Genomic DNA, 15443 nt, shown 5'->3' with positions numbered 1-15443 from the left:
CTGCTGAGGGCTGAATTTCAGGATCGAGGGATAGTGAAAGCACAACAAGGAATAAGATGTAGCAGAGAATGGAGTCTTAGGAAGGTGAAGTGGGCGAAAGGTCTAGAGAATTTTTAGGAATTCAAGGATTTTGTAGTTTGGATCTTTGATGCCTGAAATGAAAGGATAACCCAGGTGTGATGCAGGATGAAATGGATTGTGGACCAAATCATGTGTCCAATGAGTTGGTGATGTTGGAGAGGAAGGTGAAAATTATAAATATGCCTTTGGCATTACACATAGATCTTGGTGTTCGTTGTTTCTCTTTTGCATTCTCTATTTTTGTAACTTTAATAATTTTTATGTCCTGCACTGTACTGCTGCAAAACTAAATTTCACAACATATGTCTGTGATAATAAACCTGATCTTCATTCTGAACAGAGAATTAAGAAACACTGAATACGTTAAATGAACCTGCAATCTGATGAAAGATCGTTGAACTGAAACATTAGTGCTGGTTTGTTTTGTACAGATGCTGCCTAACAGGCTTTTCTGCATTTTCTGGTTTTATTTCACATTTTCATCCCCCTTCATGTATTTAAACCATTGACCTTAAGCCCAGTTTGTTTAACTCTACTGAGTTGATAGACTGTCACTGTTGTGTCATCATTGATTCCTTCTGTTGGAAGTATATCTTTGCTTGGGAAGATCAGACTTGTTCATATTCTAAGTGTCTCATCAAGGTCCGGCATAATTTCAATGACAAGTTTTTATTACTGTTCTCAAATTCTTTTGAAATGTCAGCATGTTGTTCGCTTTCCTAATTTGTTTATGTCGGTGCACATGAACATTCAGTGTAGAACACCTAGGTCCCTACAAGCACCACCTATCAATATTACTTTCATCTGCCTTGCTCTCACTGTCCACTTAACCTGTCATTGTTCTCTTGAAGCCCTCTGCCATTCTGTTCTGTATCATCTGCCAAGCCTGGATATACATTGCACGATTCTTCTCAGCAGTCATGGATATTGACTGAGGGTGGCTCCCAGCAGTACCTCATTCGTTATCTCTTCCCAATCTGAAGATATTATTCCAATTGCTCATGTGAAACTGGGAGGCCTATCCTGCAATGTATTTTCCCGATATTCCAAAGCAAGTACACCTTTATTTGTGGTTTAGATTTAAGACTATTGTTTTGGATTGAACTAAATTACTTCTTATTTTGCTGTACAAAATATAATCTTATGCATCTTTGAATTAAGAGCAAGTGTAGACTACTACTTAAGCTTGTTCAGTATTTGATTATCATGGTTCACCTGATTGTAATCTCAGATTTACGTTCGCAGATGCTTATCAAATGTCTGTCTACTTGTGCCTTAAGAATATTCACAGATTCTCATATTCTTAAGATTCACGAGTTGTCTTATTCTTAAATGGCAAGATCTGCTTCTTCTAGAAAATGAAGCATCCTCTCCACATCTACTGAATCATGACCACGCAGGTTATTGTATGTTTCAGTTAAGTCCCTTGTCCTGCTTCTAGACTGCAAATGAGCATTTTTCCTCATAAGGCAACAAATCCATTCCATAAATAAGACCATCTCTATATACCGTTCTTGCCAATGCCCTATATAACTGAAATACTATAATATCCCTACCTTTGTACTTCCCTGACGAAAATGGTAACATTCTGAAGCTTTCCCATTTACTTGCTATACCTACATGGTAGGCCTTTGGGAACTGGAATCATGCAGTCAGATGTATAGATTCCTCTGTATCTTAGAGCTCTGTAGCCTTTTACCATTCAGATAATACACCTTATTTTTCCTGTCAAAAGGGATAATTTACTTTCCTTCTTATTGGCTAGATTATTAATTAGTTCTCTCTCTTTGTAGGATACTAGGTCTAAAATAGCTAACTTATTTGATGTAAACACAAGAAATTCTGCAGATGCTGGAAATCCAAAGCAACACACACACACAAAATGCCGGAGGAACTCAGCAGGTCAGGCAGCATCCGTGGAAATGAAAAAAAACAGTCAACATTTTGGGCCAAGACCTGGACTGGAAAGGAAAGGGAAGGTGGGGAGAATAAAATGGTGGGGAGAAAGGAAGGAGGATAGCTGAAGGTGATAGGTGAAGCCAGGTGGGTAGGAAAGATAAAGGGCTGGAGAGGAAAGAATCTGATAGGAAAGGAGAGTGGACCATGGGAGGAAAGAAAGTTGGAGGGGCATGGGGGGTGGTGATAGGCAGGTGAGAAAAGGTAAGAGGCCTGAGTGAGGAATATGGGGAGGGAGAACATTTTTTTAACTGGAAGGAGAAATTGATATTCATGCCATCAGGTTGGAGGCTACATAAATGGAATATCTGGAAGCTCCTCCATCCTGAGAATGGCCTCATCATGGCACAAGAGGAGGCTATGGATCGACATGTTGAAATGGGAATGGGAGTTAACATGGTTGGCCATTGGGAAATTCTGCTTTTGGTGGATGGAGTGGAGGTGCTCGACAAAGGGGCTCCCATTTTATGATGGGTCTCAGCAGTGTAGAGGAGGCCGAATCAGGAGCATCGGATACAATAGATGACTCCAGCAGATTTGCAGTGAAGTACTGCGTTAGCTGGAAGGACTGTTAGGAACCCTGAATGAAGGTGAGGGAGGAGGTGAATGGGCAGGTGTAACACTTTAGCCGCTCGCAGGGATGTGCCAAGAGAGAGATTAGTGGGGAGGGATGAACAAGGGAATCATAAAGGAAATGATCCCTGTGGAAAGCAGGGTGTGGGGGGCGGGTGGGTGGTGGGAGATTTAAAGTTATGTTTGGTGTTAGGATCCCTTTGGAGATGGCAGACTTTGCGGAGAATAATGTGTTGGATGTTTGATAACTTCCACAAATACTTTCTGCCCCTTGTCTCTATCCAAATAGATTCTCTGTTTTCCTAGTCTTTCCATTGCTTTTATCCCATTATTCAATATCATGACTACCTCTTGTCTTTTCATTTTGCTTGTCTCTTTTGAAATGTTAAGTATTCTGGTAAGCTTAAGTGACTTTGCAACTGTATCACTGTAATAAATATCTTTTTGTGCCATCAATTTATGCGCCTTTTAATGAATAGGGGAAAATTAGGGCAATGTGGAGCAGGTTAGACATAACATGGGCAGACAAGATTAAGGAAAATTTCAGGAACATTTTAGAAGTATATTAAGGATAAGGGGAATGAATTGTGCCCACTTGACGAAAACGGCAATCTTTGGAGCCAGAGGAAGTGCATGAGGTCTTAAGTGAATACCTGTCATTTGTATTCACTAAGGAGATGGATGTTGTAATTGGAGAATTTAGAGGTGGGGAGGGGGAGATGGTGAAATTCTAGAACGTATTATTAAGGAGGTCTTGGATGTCTCAATAGGCTTAAAAGTGGTTAAATCCCTAGAGTCTAATGTAATGTGACCCAGACTGAGGAGATTGCTGGGATCTTGACAAATTTTAAAATCTTAATTTCTTCCTTTTTCAAGAAGGGCAACAAGGATAAGCCATGGGCTTTCAGCACTGCAAATCTAACTTCCTGATGCAGTATTTTCCCACCTAAAGCATTGATAATTCCTCCCACAGATGCTGCTTGACCCACTGAGTTCCTCCAGCACGTTGTTTGTTGCTCCAGATTCCAACATCTGTAATCACTTGTGTCTTCTTGCAAGTTTAATGTCATTGGTGGGGAATTTATTAGGAATATTCTGAGGGACAGGATTAATCTGCACTTGGAAAGGCAGAGATTAATCAAAGAAGTTCACATGGTTCTGTTAAGGAAATATCCTATATGAACAATTTCATTGAATTTTTAAGATAGGATCAAAATAGTTTTAATAAGAGCAACATAGTTGTTGTAGTCCTTATGAACTTCAGTAAGACCTTCGATAAACCTTAAGGAATGGTGTTCCACCAGGTTAATGTTCGTGGGATCCATGCAAGTTGGCAGATTTAGCCTGGTAATAGTGGTGATGTGGGTGATGATAGAAGGCTAATTCTGTGATTGTGATACCTCACAGGAATCTGTGTATTTACCCTTAATATTATATACATTAACAATTCAGATATGAATGTAAAGGTATGATTAGTAAGTTTGTAGATCATATGAAAGTGATTACTGTTATTGATGGTCATAGAGTGATAATAATCAGCAGATGGATTGAAACTTGAAAAGCAGAAAGTGTTGCACTTTGCAAAGTCTATAAGGGGAGGACATTTATAGTGAACGTAGGAATCAAGTGAGGAACAGACAGCCTCCAATGTACAAGTCCAAGTATCTTTGAAGGCGGCAGCACAAGTAGATAAGATGATGAAGCATGCATAAGGGATATCTTCCTTCATTAGCTGAGAGAGCAGAAAGATTATCATACACATGGTTAGGGCTCAGTTGGGAGTATTGCATATAATTCTAGCTCTATTCTAAAGAACATGATTTTACTAGAGAGATGCACCAAGACATTGCCTGGGTACTGATGAAAGACTAGGTAGGCTGGATTTGCTTTCGTTGGGACGCAGGAGTCTGAGAATGGAACCTGATAAGAGGTTTAAAAAAATGCAGACAAAGGGTAGATAATAGGAAATTCTTCCCCATAGCAACAATCTAAAGCACGAAGTTGTGAGTTTAAGGTAAATAGTAAAAGGTTTGTAGGAGATCTAAGGAAAAACTTTTTCACCATTGGATGGTTAGAATCTGGAAAGCACTGCCTGAGTGGGTGGTGGACACGTATTCTCTCAGTATTCAAGTCTAATTCATCCCATGAATCCTGAAGGCATAGAAGGCAGAATTCCCAAGTGCTGGTAAATAGGATGGGTGTATATAGGTACTTGATGGTTGGCATTGACATGTGTCAAGGTGCTACTTTCTCTTCGAGTAGACTCTATCAATACCACTTGTTCTGTAGTCTTCTATGTCTTTGTATTTTAAGTGCATTTGGATATAAAGTCGTCATGCCATTTAATGCTGCTTTGACTCTTAATTTAAAGTATACTGTAATGTTTGTATGGCTTGTCCTTTCCTGACACACTTTTGTCAGTTGTATCTATTTTACTATCCTGTCCTATCCTTTCTATTCACTTTGCTTAGTTTCCTCTTCCCTGAGGTCTTGCTTCCCTCTGCACAGTTTCATTGTCCGAAACTTTTATTTACAATTATATATACAAGAATTGCTAGAACACTGGTCCTAGCTTGTTTCAGGTGAACCCCATAAACAGTTGTGTTTTTCTCCAATTCATGGTTATACCAATAATGGAACTCGTTTTCTTCCACAGTAATCTCTGAGCCAAGCATTTAGCTGTCTGATGCTTTTGATCATTGAATTAGACAGGTAACACCGCCATCAAGACTTGTTCTGGGGTCTGCAAGGACTCCCATGACTAATTATTCCCTATTCGTACTGCTTTCCTTTTAAGTTGCTAGACTTTAATGGCTCCCTGTGCCATAGTGCTGTGGTCAGTTTGCTCATCCACCTTTTGTTTTGTGCTCTCATCTATCTGTTGAGTAAGTGGAAGGGCTGGGTGCTTCCACCACCATCTCTGGATCCCTTATCCCTGCCTCACTTTCAGTTGTACTTTCCTATCCTTTTTGATCAACCAGTTCTGCAGTACTTAATCTAGGCAGTGCCTCTATCTTTCACAAGTGTGGTTGGGTAAATTTTCCCTTCCAAGTTCACTGCAATGTCTGAATTTTGGGCTTCAGGTTATCAACTCTGAGCTGGATTTTATCATTCTGCATTTGTGATTGCCATGTATGTTGGTGGTTTCTATCAGCTATATTTTACAGCTGCAACATATCAGCTGCACTGTCATGTCTACCTTAATGTATTTAGTTAATTATTCATCAACAAGCTATTCATACTGGTTAATTATAATGTTTTAGTTGCTAATCTAGTTTCAAGACAACATTTTAGTTAAATGTGTGCAATGGATTATAATTAGAGCAATCCTGTTTGCTTGAGAAAAGAAATTCATGATCTCATAGCCTGGGTATTTTAAGTTTTGCATCAGAATTTACTGAATCAAAACAGAGAAGGTGACTTGATGCTATTGTGTTTTCTTTAATTATAAAGTTACACCTTTGATGTCTCTAATACTGAAAGTCCATTTGTTATATGCTGCATGCTGTGCTTCAGCAGAAACCAGAGATATATATTCTGTGGTCACTTTATTGGACACCTCCTGTATCTAATAAAGTGGCCACTGAGTGTATGTTCATGGTCTTCTGCTGCTGTCGTCCATCCACCTCAAGGTTTGACATGTTGTGCATTCAAAGATGTTCTTCTGCACACCACTGCTATAAAGTGTAGTTATTTGAATTACTATATTCTTTTTGTTGATTGAACCAGTCCGGCCATTCTCCTCTGTCCTCTCTCATTAACAAGGCGGTTTCGCCCACAGAATTGAATGTTTTAGTTTGTTTTTCACACCATTCTCTGTTAACTCTAGAGATTGTGGTGTGTGAAAATATCAGGAGATCAGCAATTTCTGAGATATTTAAACCATCTTGTCTGCCACTCATAATTTATTTTGTGGTCAAAGTCACTTAGATTATATTTCTTCCCTGTTCTGATGTTTAGATTTAACAACAGCTGAACCTCTTGACAATATCTACATGCTTTTATGCATTGTGTTGCTACCACATGATTAGATTTTGCGTTAACAAGCAGGTGTACCTAATGAAGTGGCCACTGAGTGTATATTCCCACCTACCTCACGCTCTGAGTCAGCTGACAGTAACTTCAGCTAAATAGCTGCTGCTGAATTCACGAGAAAACTTGTAGGAAACTTGTTTACTATATTTTTACAACCTGCTTACCAACACAAATTTTAAAAGTGCAAGGCAAAATGAATATTAAAATAGAACTTGCCTGCCGCTAAATAAAAATCATTCTTTTGGAGTGAGAATTGCATGTACCTGTTTACTATATTTTTACAACCTGCTTACCAACACAAATTTTAAAAGTGCAAGGCAAAATGAATATTAAAATAGAACTTGCCTGCCGCTAAATAAAAATCATTCTTTTGGAGTGAGAATTGCATGTACCACAACAGCGGAATACCCATATTTAGTCTGAGATCTTTGTAAGACAGTGCTAGCAACAGGTTATTGTAACATGCACAAAAATTGCTGGAGGAACTCAATAGGCCAGGCAGCATCGATGCAGAAGAGTAAATATTTGACGTTTCGTGCATTATTCCAGTTTACCACTAGTGTGTATGTAATAGGGAAAGGTGTAGCTAGTTGGAGTTTTTGCCCCTGGTTTGTGTCCTGAGTTTGCTGGTGAAATATTTGTGTGTGGAGTTGGGGTGGGTGTGACTTCGAGGTAATCTGGGATGCCACCTGTAATGTAATGGGGGCAGACAATCAGGGTGCCAATTCTTTTTGACATCATGAATTTGTGTATGGCATCCTGATAATTTACTCCACTTCCAACAGAGTGGATTTTGAGTCAGAATCAGGTTTAATATCACCAGCATATGTCATGAAATTTATTGTTATGCGGCAGCAGTACAATGCAATACATAATAAAACTATAAATTACAGTAAGAAATATACTGTATGTTCAATTAAGTAGTGCAAAAAGAGGAAAAAGTAGTGAGGTTGTGTTCATGGGTTCAATGTCCATTCAGAAATCTGATGACAGAGGAAAAAGAAGCTGTTCTTGAATCATTAAGTGTGTGCCTTCAGGGTCCTGTACCTCCTCCCTGAAGGTAGCAATGAAAAGAGGGAATGTCCTGGGTGGTGGGGAGTCCTTAATGATGCATGCCACCTTTTTGAGGCACCGCTCCTTGAAGATGTCGTTGATGCTGGGGAGGCTGGTGTCCATGACAGAGCTGTAGGCAGAGGATTACTTTTGACTGGAGATACTTCTCTGCTTGCTGTGCAGTTTGGCAGGTGAATTTGGTCAAAAATATTTGCAGCACATCAGCCAGAATGATCAATAAAATCAGCATTGGTTAAGGAGATTCATCATTAGCTCTTGTCCTTTGAGTTGGAAGGATGTTGATTCAAGCCAAAGCCTCTCACCTTTCCAAGCCAGTACAGCTGTGTGGTTTGTGCTTTTGGAGGAGCAGTACTGACAGAGTGAAGTGATGTATTCTGTGTGATGATATCAAACTGAGAGCATGTTTGTAGCATAAGTTTTACGTGATATCAATCTGTTATCAGTAATAGTTCCTTTAATGTCACTCTTTAAAGAGTCTGGAGAGAGTGTTTCTCTCTCCAGACTGGTGTTGCAACAACATCTGGGGACAAATTGCAGAGAAGGTCCATTTGACAGAAAGCAACTGTGAAATATCTTCTCAAATGATGAATAATGTAACTAATTTTGATAGCTTAAGTTACCAACTGTTTTCAATACCTTAGGGAATGAATAATGAAGAAAAGTTCCAAGTGCTGTACAATAGAATTATGTAATTTTGATATGGTGCTTGACTGGAACGCTAGGCATGATTTCTCACAACTGAGATAACACAGATGTGTGTAGAGCAACACAGAGCTACTTGTTTCAATTGATTTTATACCTGATAGAATAAAGTCCCCAAGCTTCTGGATTTCCCGGTTAATAATCTGCATGAGGAATGCAGAGTGGAATGGTTTATGTTTTATTTTGAGCTGGTTATGATTGATAAACCAGAAAGGAGAAAGATTCTGTATAGATCTTCTTCAAAAATTACTCTATTGTACCATACTTCCACTGAATTGTAATGAATGACGTCACACAGGACTGATAAGAAAGAATGATTACTAAAGTGGTGAGAGAGGAAACTAGTTCTGATGTTTGTAGGAATGAATGTACTTATGTTCCTTGGACTTTTAAATTTACCAATATCATGGGAGCTTGTTTTCTATATTTATGTTACGGAAGGTGGTCATTTGGCTCATTTTCCATGTCAATTCCCAGAGCAATTCCAATCCTGTGCTATTGTTCTGTGTGATGGATAATATGTATAATTCCTCACAATCCTATCATTGTTTCTCCTCTTTCCCACCCCTGTATTCTATCACCCAGCAATTTTGGGGACAGTTTATGATTACCAATTAACCTGGCAAGCCACACATTTTTGGCATCTGGGAGAGAAGCATAACATCTGGAGGAAACCAGTGTGGTCATTATGGAGAATGTATAAACTACACAGACAACACATGATAAGTGAAGATTAAACCTTGTTCTATCTGCTGTGCTACTAAGCTGACCTTATTAGTCACAAGGGCAGGGAAGTATATTATGGCCAAAGAAAAGCTCCTCAGTGAGACATGAGAGGATGTATTAATTGCAGAGAAACATATCTGTATATTTTATCCAAGGAGACACTTCTTTGATATCTTCTTAACCCAAGACTGTTTGCAGATAATTGTAGTTTTGCAAACTTGAGGGTCTTGCCTATCGGAGATTATGTTATCTGTGGAATCCAGACGTCCAGCGAGAGAGGATGGCTTCTAAGTGTGATGCAGTTGCTGTCAAGTAAATATTGGTAAAGTGAAGTTGTGGAGCTAGTTGTGGATATTTAATATTGAATGGAAGAAAGGATAGGCAGTGAAGGTAGATCAGGGTAAGTACAGCTAAGTTGGCTTATGTTGAAATAGTGTATTTGTGTATCATTTCCACCGTGCACAATGAAAATGACACAAAGTCCTGTCTAAGCCTTTCTAAGCTATGCAGGTCAGATTCAGAAAACTGGTTAAAAACAATGTGCTTGATGCCAAATGTCAGTTCTGTTGAAAGAGCACCTTGCAGAAGTATCAATGCTGGAATGTGATGGGAAGCCAGTGACTCTTCTTGACTCTGGAGCAACAGTAAGGTACTTCTGAAACAAATTACTAGTTGAAACTAGCAAGATGTGTTGTCCATGTACAACAAAACTACACTGCATCTGCTTGGGAAATGCTTCTTGAAGGTGGTAAAGGAAGGAGTTGAAAGATAATTTCATCATGGTAGATCAGAAAGCTCTTCTACCTATGCTTAGATGACATACAGTACAGAAGATGGGCTTGATGAAGATTATTATGACAGGCTCATGAAGATTAATTTGGTGCAAACTATCACATGCTGTACTGGTTGGGCAAAGTGTACCTACATGCTAAGGCAACACTATCATAGGAAACAAAATGCCTAGGATATGGAGTCTTAGATAGTGTGAGATACACCAATCTCACACATGTTTTTGGAGACTGAGGATGTTACTAGCCAAGATGTTATGATGCATCGACTGAAGCAAAAGGATTTAACAGTATAGAAAGAGAATGGTCTGAGGGAGAACCTTAAGTCATAACTTGATGAGAGCTGAATTGGGCTCTTAAGGATATTTGTGATCAGACCACAAAAAACTGACGTACACAATGGCCACTTTTTTGGGTACATCTGTATACCTTGTTAATGCAAATATCTAAACACCCAATTGTGTGGCAGCAACTCAATGCATAAAAGCATGCAGACATGGTCAAGTGGTTCATTTGTTTTTCAGACCAAATTATTCATTTGGGGAAGAAATGTGATCTAAGTCACTATGAAGGTGGGATGATTGTTGGTGTCAGATGAGGTGTTTTGAGTATCTCAGAAACTGTTCATCTCCTGGGTTTTTCAGACACAACAGTGTCTAGAGTTTACAGAGAATGGTACAAAAATCTTCAGTGAGTGGCAGTTCTGTGGGTGAAAATGCCTTGTTAATGAGAGAGGTCAGACGAGAATGACCAGACTGGTTCAAGATGACAGGAAGGTGTTAAAACAGTGATGTGCAGAAGAGCACCTCTGAGTGGACAACATGTTGAACCTTCAACTGGATGGGCTACAGCAGCAGAAGACTACACTGGGTTCCAATCTTGTCAGCTAAGAAAACATCATCTGGACTGATGAATCTTGATTCCTGCTGCAACATTTAGTCAGAATTTAGTCTAAACAACATTAAACCATGGATTCATCTTGTCTTGAGTCAACGGTTCAAGTGGTGATGGTGTCATGGTGTGGGGAATATTTTCTTAGTACACATTAAGCCCCCTTCTACCAAATGAGTATCATTTAAATGCCGTAGCTTACCTGAGTTATTGATGCTGACCATGTGCATTCCTTTCTGGCTGCAATTTACCCATCTTCGAATGGTTATTTCTAGCAAGATTACGCGCCATGTCACCAAGCGCACATTATCTCAAGATGATCCATGAGCATGCCATTGAATTTAGTGTATAACATGGCCTCCACAGTCACCAAGAACTCAGTCCAATAGGGCACCTTTTGGATGAGGTGGAATGGGCGATTCGCATCATGAATGTGCAGCTGACAAATCTGCAACAACTGTGTGATGGACCAACATGGACCAGAATCTCTATAGAATGTTTCCAAAACCTTGTTGAATCCATGCCACAAAAAATTCATGCTGTTATGGGGGCAGAGGTCCTACCCAGTACTAGAGATATGTACCTACTGAAGTGCCACTGAATGTAAGTCTACTTCTTACATCTGGAAGTAAATGATGACCTGTGAGTGCAGGAGAAAAATCTGAAAATTGGGATTTACCGGATGCTGGAATTGTAAAATAAAAACAGAAAAAGCTGGAAAGGCTCAGCAGGTCAAATTGCATCTGTGGAGAAATAGTTGAAGTTTCAGGCCCAGGACCCCTTCAGAACAGAAGTATTTACCAGCCAAAAATGAACGAGGAGACCAGAATCCATTGAATATCCTTAGGACTTTCTGAACCACAGATTAAGTATTAAGAGAGGTGCACTGCGTCTTGAACTGTATACAGTAGTGGTGAATAATGGGTCAAATAATATTATCATCCATTAATTAAACATCTTTGAAATTAAGTTATTTGAATAAAGTTCAAAGTAAATTTAATCAAAATACATATATATGTCACTATATACAACCCCGAGCTCCGTTTTCTTGCCGACATATATTGTAAATCCAAGAAACATAATAGAATCAATGAAAGACCACACCCAACAGGAAGGACAAACAACCAATCTGCCAAAGACAACAAACTGTAAATACAAAAGAAAAAAAGAAATAACAATAATAAATAAATAAGCAATAAATATCAAGGACAGATGAAGAGTCCTTGAAAGTGAGTTCATAGGTGGGAACAGTTCAATGATGGGATGAGTGAAGCTATCCCTACTGGTTCAAGAGCCTGATCGTTGAGGGATAATAACTGCTCCTGAACTTGGTGGTGTGAGTCCTAAGGCTCCTGTACAACCTTCCTGACAGCAGCAGTAAGAAGAGAGCATGGCCTGGATTGTGGGGGTCCGTGATGATGCATGCTGCTTTCCTGCAACAGTGCTCTGTGTAAATATGCTTCCAGTAAAAACTAATAGATTGCTACTGAGGCAAAGAAGACAAAGAGACTGCAGATGTTGGATTCTGTCTGTCGCCACGGTAGATAGCAAATTCCATTCATGTTGTGACACCAGAAAGTGTTTCATTGCCTGTAAAGTGTTTTGAGGTGCCTTGAAGTGATTAAAGGTGCTTGAAAGTAGAAGTTGTTTCTGATTACAGTCTGCTTGGAAGAAAGTGGATGATTTGCACTCTAGTGTTCTGGGACTTTGGGAACCAGGAAACCTCAGCTTACTGAACTTGAGAGATTTGACCTCCTGCCCCAGGTTCCTTGAAAATTGCAATAGAGTTATATAATATGTTGTGGTTTAGACTGATGTTCCTGGAGTCAGCAACCACAAGATGTTATGGTTGTTATGGAGCTACACTTGAGTCATTTACAGACCAGCTTGTCTTCCAGGGCCATAATGGCATCTTTAGGGATCTAAAACAGTGCTCACAATGCAAATTTATCTTATGATGGATCTGAAATTGTGGGCTAAAGACTAGGTTTCAAGTGTTGTGTTGAGAATATTTACCTTAGAGTCACGAGGTGTGGGTTATGGCACTACTCCACATCCTGAGCTCGTGGTCAACTCTGATATTTGTAGGGTGGCACTGTCAGGAGCACTGCTGAAGGAATATTGCACAGTGGAAGGGGCAAGAGGGAATGGTGTAGGATGTTCAGCTGAAGAAACTAAGTGACTTTGAGAATAAACAGTGTTGAAAAAGTATCTGCATTGAGTAACAAGATATCAATTAATATCTGTATTATTTAACTAAAGCAATACAGGAAGCTTTAAAGTGATAATTTTCTTCTTCTCTCCCCTGTCCATTTCCATCTACATCTCCAGGCCCCTTCTCTTGCTCTTTGTTACTCACTTATCTCAGTCTACTTTTTTGAACTTTCCAATATATATCTTCCTGTTCGATCGGGACAACTTCCTAGTAATCATGTACACTGTTCCTAAGCTCAGAGCAGGGTCATAAGGGGGGAGAAAGAAGGGAAGAGGAGCCCTCTGGCTGTTGTACTTTGCCAGAGGGGACACATTCCACAGACATCTTTCATTACTTTGGATCTTAGCTTCACTGAGCCTGAGCTTTCACAAGCCCTTTGTTTATGGAAAGTCCAGAGTGGTTGGCAGCTACTGAACCTTCTCAAGGATCAGCTTGTTTCTTTGGAAAAATATTTTTTTTCTTCTTCTCTGGTGGTTGGAGAAGGTTTTGAAATTGTAATTGAAGTAGGGACAAAAATTAAAAATAAAATGCTACACCGACTCTTTTTTCCATTGAGCTTTTTAATGGTGATGTGATAATATTTACCAAATGTATTTCTCTATTAATTCTTTATTGCAAGTCTAAAGAGATTTTTCGACACCTCTGATTGATAGCTTCAGAATGAGTTGACCTAATGAAGCCCCAGACAAGGAGTACAGACATAATTCATTTTGCTGAGATCACCCCATTTGCAGTTTGGCAACTGACTGGAGGGCAAGCAACTCTTTAGGGAGGCTTCTGAATAGGCAAATTTACTATTCGCTATCAGGAAAGCTTTGCCTGCACAGTCTGGGCAGCATCTTCTGTCTACCTTTAGCTCTTAACTATCAGAGTAATGATTTAACTATGATTAGGAAAAATGGGTATTCAATATGGCCAATGAACATTTTATATGGATAACTGACCAGAGCTGAATTTTAAATTCTGAAACCTTGCACATATTGACATTGTATATAAACTGTTCCAAGATATTTCACGTCTGGTTTCTACACATTGCCTATTTCCATTACTTTGCATTGCTAGTTGTACCTTTAACTACAAAGTTAAGAGTTCCAGAAATGTCTCCCTAAAGCTTCCTCTTTGACAGAGTTTTTATTTGCCTTGTATTTTGTTACACTGTGCTGCTATGAAGGATCTTTTAACTTTACACTGTGTTAAACATGATGTAAATGCAGAGTGTTAATGATTTTCTGCATTTGGTTCTTGTGTCAGCCATAGGACAGCAATTTGTGTACTGGGATTACCTTGGTGGATGATCATGAGGTGTGTTGGTGGCCATGAATCCTGTCTTTTTGGGAAATTTCCGAACAGAGTTGGAAATAAGGATGTAAAAGTTGGATTACGTTCAATACTCATACTGCAGGTTCTTTGAGCAGGGTTATATTCACAATCTGCATATTACCTTTTTTGAAATAGATGTGATCTCAGTGCCACTCAGTGACATTTCAGGTGAGCATATTTGTTTTCATTTTTAATGTTACCTCACATTGTCTGCAATTCTGGTGCTTCTCAGTATCCTTCCCTCCCTTAAAATCTGATGCTTATTAACACCCAGTCTGCTTGTGAAGCCTGTGTCAAATATTAAATATTAGTTCTGCAGTTTCCATGACCGCTGCCTTGCAAAACAGTCCCAGCTGGGCTCCAAGATTACTTGGATAAAAGAGAATTTGAGGACATCCCTGTGGGCTTGTTGAGAATATATCAAACTCATCAGAACTTGCATTTTTGACTGCTTCATCACGTTAATCTTCTTGTCACCTGTCAGCTGCAGCCCTGCATCATTGCAGAAGACTGGTTTTACAAAGCTTCTCTTGTCTCTGCCTCGAGAAGGATTAGGATTGGGGGATTTTCTGTTTAAATCCTGAGGCTGCTTTCTGCGTGTTGGTGCGGTGCAATACTCGTTCACAGTTGAATGCCTTGCAAGTTTTCTGCACCCCCCCCCAAACAACTCTGTTCAGTTCTCAGTGGTCCTGGAGTTGCTGGTCCTGCCAAATTTATGTCAACAATTCCTCTCTTGTTTCTCTGCTGATGCCTGGTAGCGTGGGCGGTTTTGGAGCCTGTCTGGAACTATGTAATCTGATATTCTTGGCCTCTTTGCTGGAGGTGACTATAATCTCTTCAGATGAGTTGTTCTGTGGGGTATCTCAAAAATAGCTAGAAAAATTCCATTGGGTAATCTGGCCCAAGTTACGTTAAGTGGAATTCATTCCCTGTTTGACACAGGCCAGTCAGGTTACAGGCAACAGTATAATGTTAACAATTCCCTCCTAATTTATTTTATGTGCAGCCAGGCTTTTGGATGGGATGTCCAGTCCTTTCTGTGGAATTACTCTTACTCTTGTCTCAAAGTTAAATAAAAGACT

At 39.5% G+C, this 15443-nt stretch overlaps 1 protein-coding gene across 7 annotated transcripts in view; it reads left to right on the top strand.

The window, feature by feature from the left end:
• The window catches only part of LOC132407550 (retinoic acid receptor RXR-alpha-A), a 129492-nt gene that overhangs the window by 41584 nt on the left and 72465 nt on the right, over nucleotides 1-15443 (top strand). The window contains exon 3 of one of the 7 annotated variants that reach the window (XM_059994255.1): nucleotides 14497-14529. The exons of the other annotated variants lie outside the window; for them this stretch is intronic. The gene's annotated coding sequence lies outside the window, so the exon portion shown is untranslated. The remainder of the gene's footprint in view (nucleotides 1-14496; nucleotides 14530-15443) is intronic. 7 annotated transcript variants of the gene reach the window in all.

This window comes from Hypanus sabinus, chromosome 18 (assembly GCF_030144855.1).
Source record: "Hypanus sabinus isolate sHypSab1 chromosome 18, sHypSab1.hap1, whole genome shotgun sequence".
In the NCBI taxonomy this organism is placed as follows: Eukaryota; Metazoa; Chordata; class Chondrichthyes; order Myliobatiformes; family Dasyatidae; genus Hypanus; species Hypanus sabinus.
Note: the sequence above shows the minus strand (reverse complement) of the source record. Positions and strands in the feature narration are given on the sequence as shown.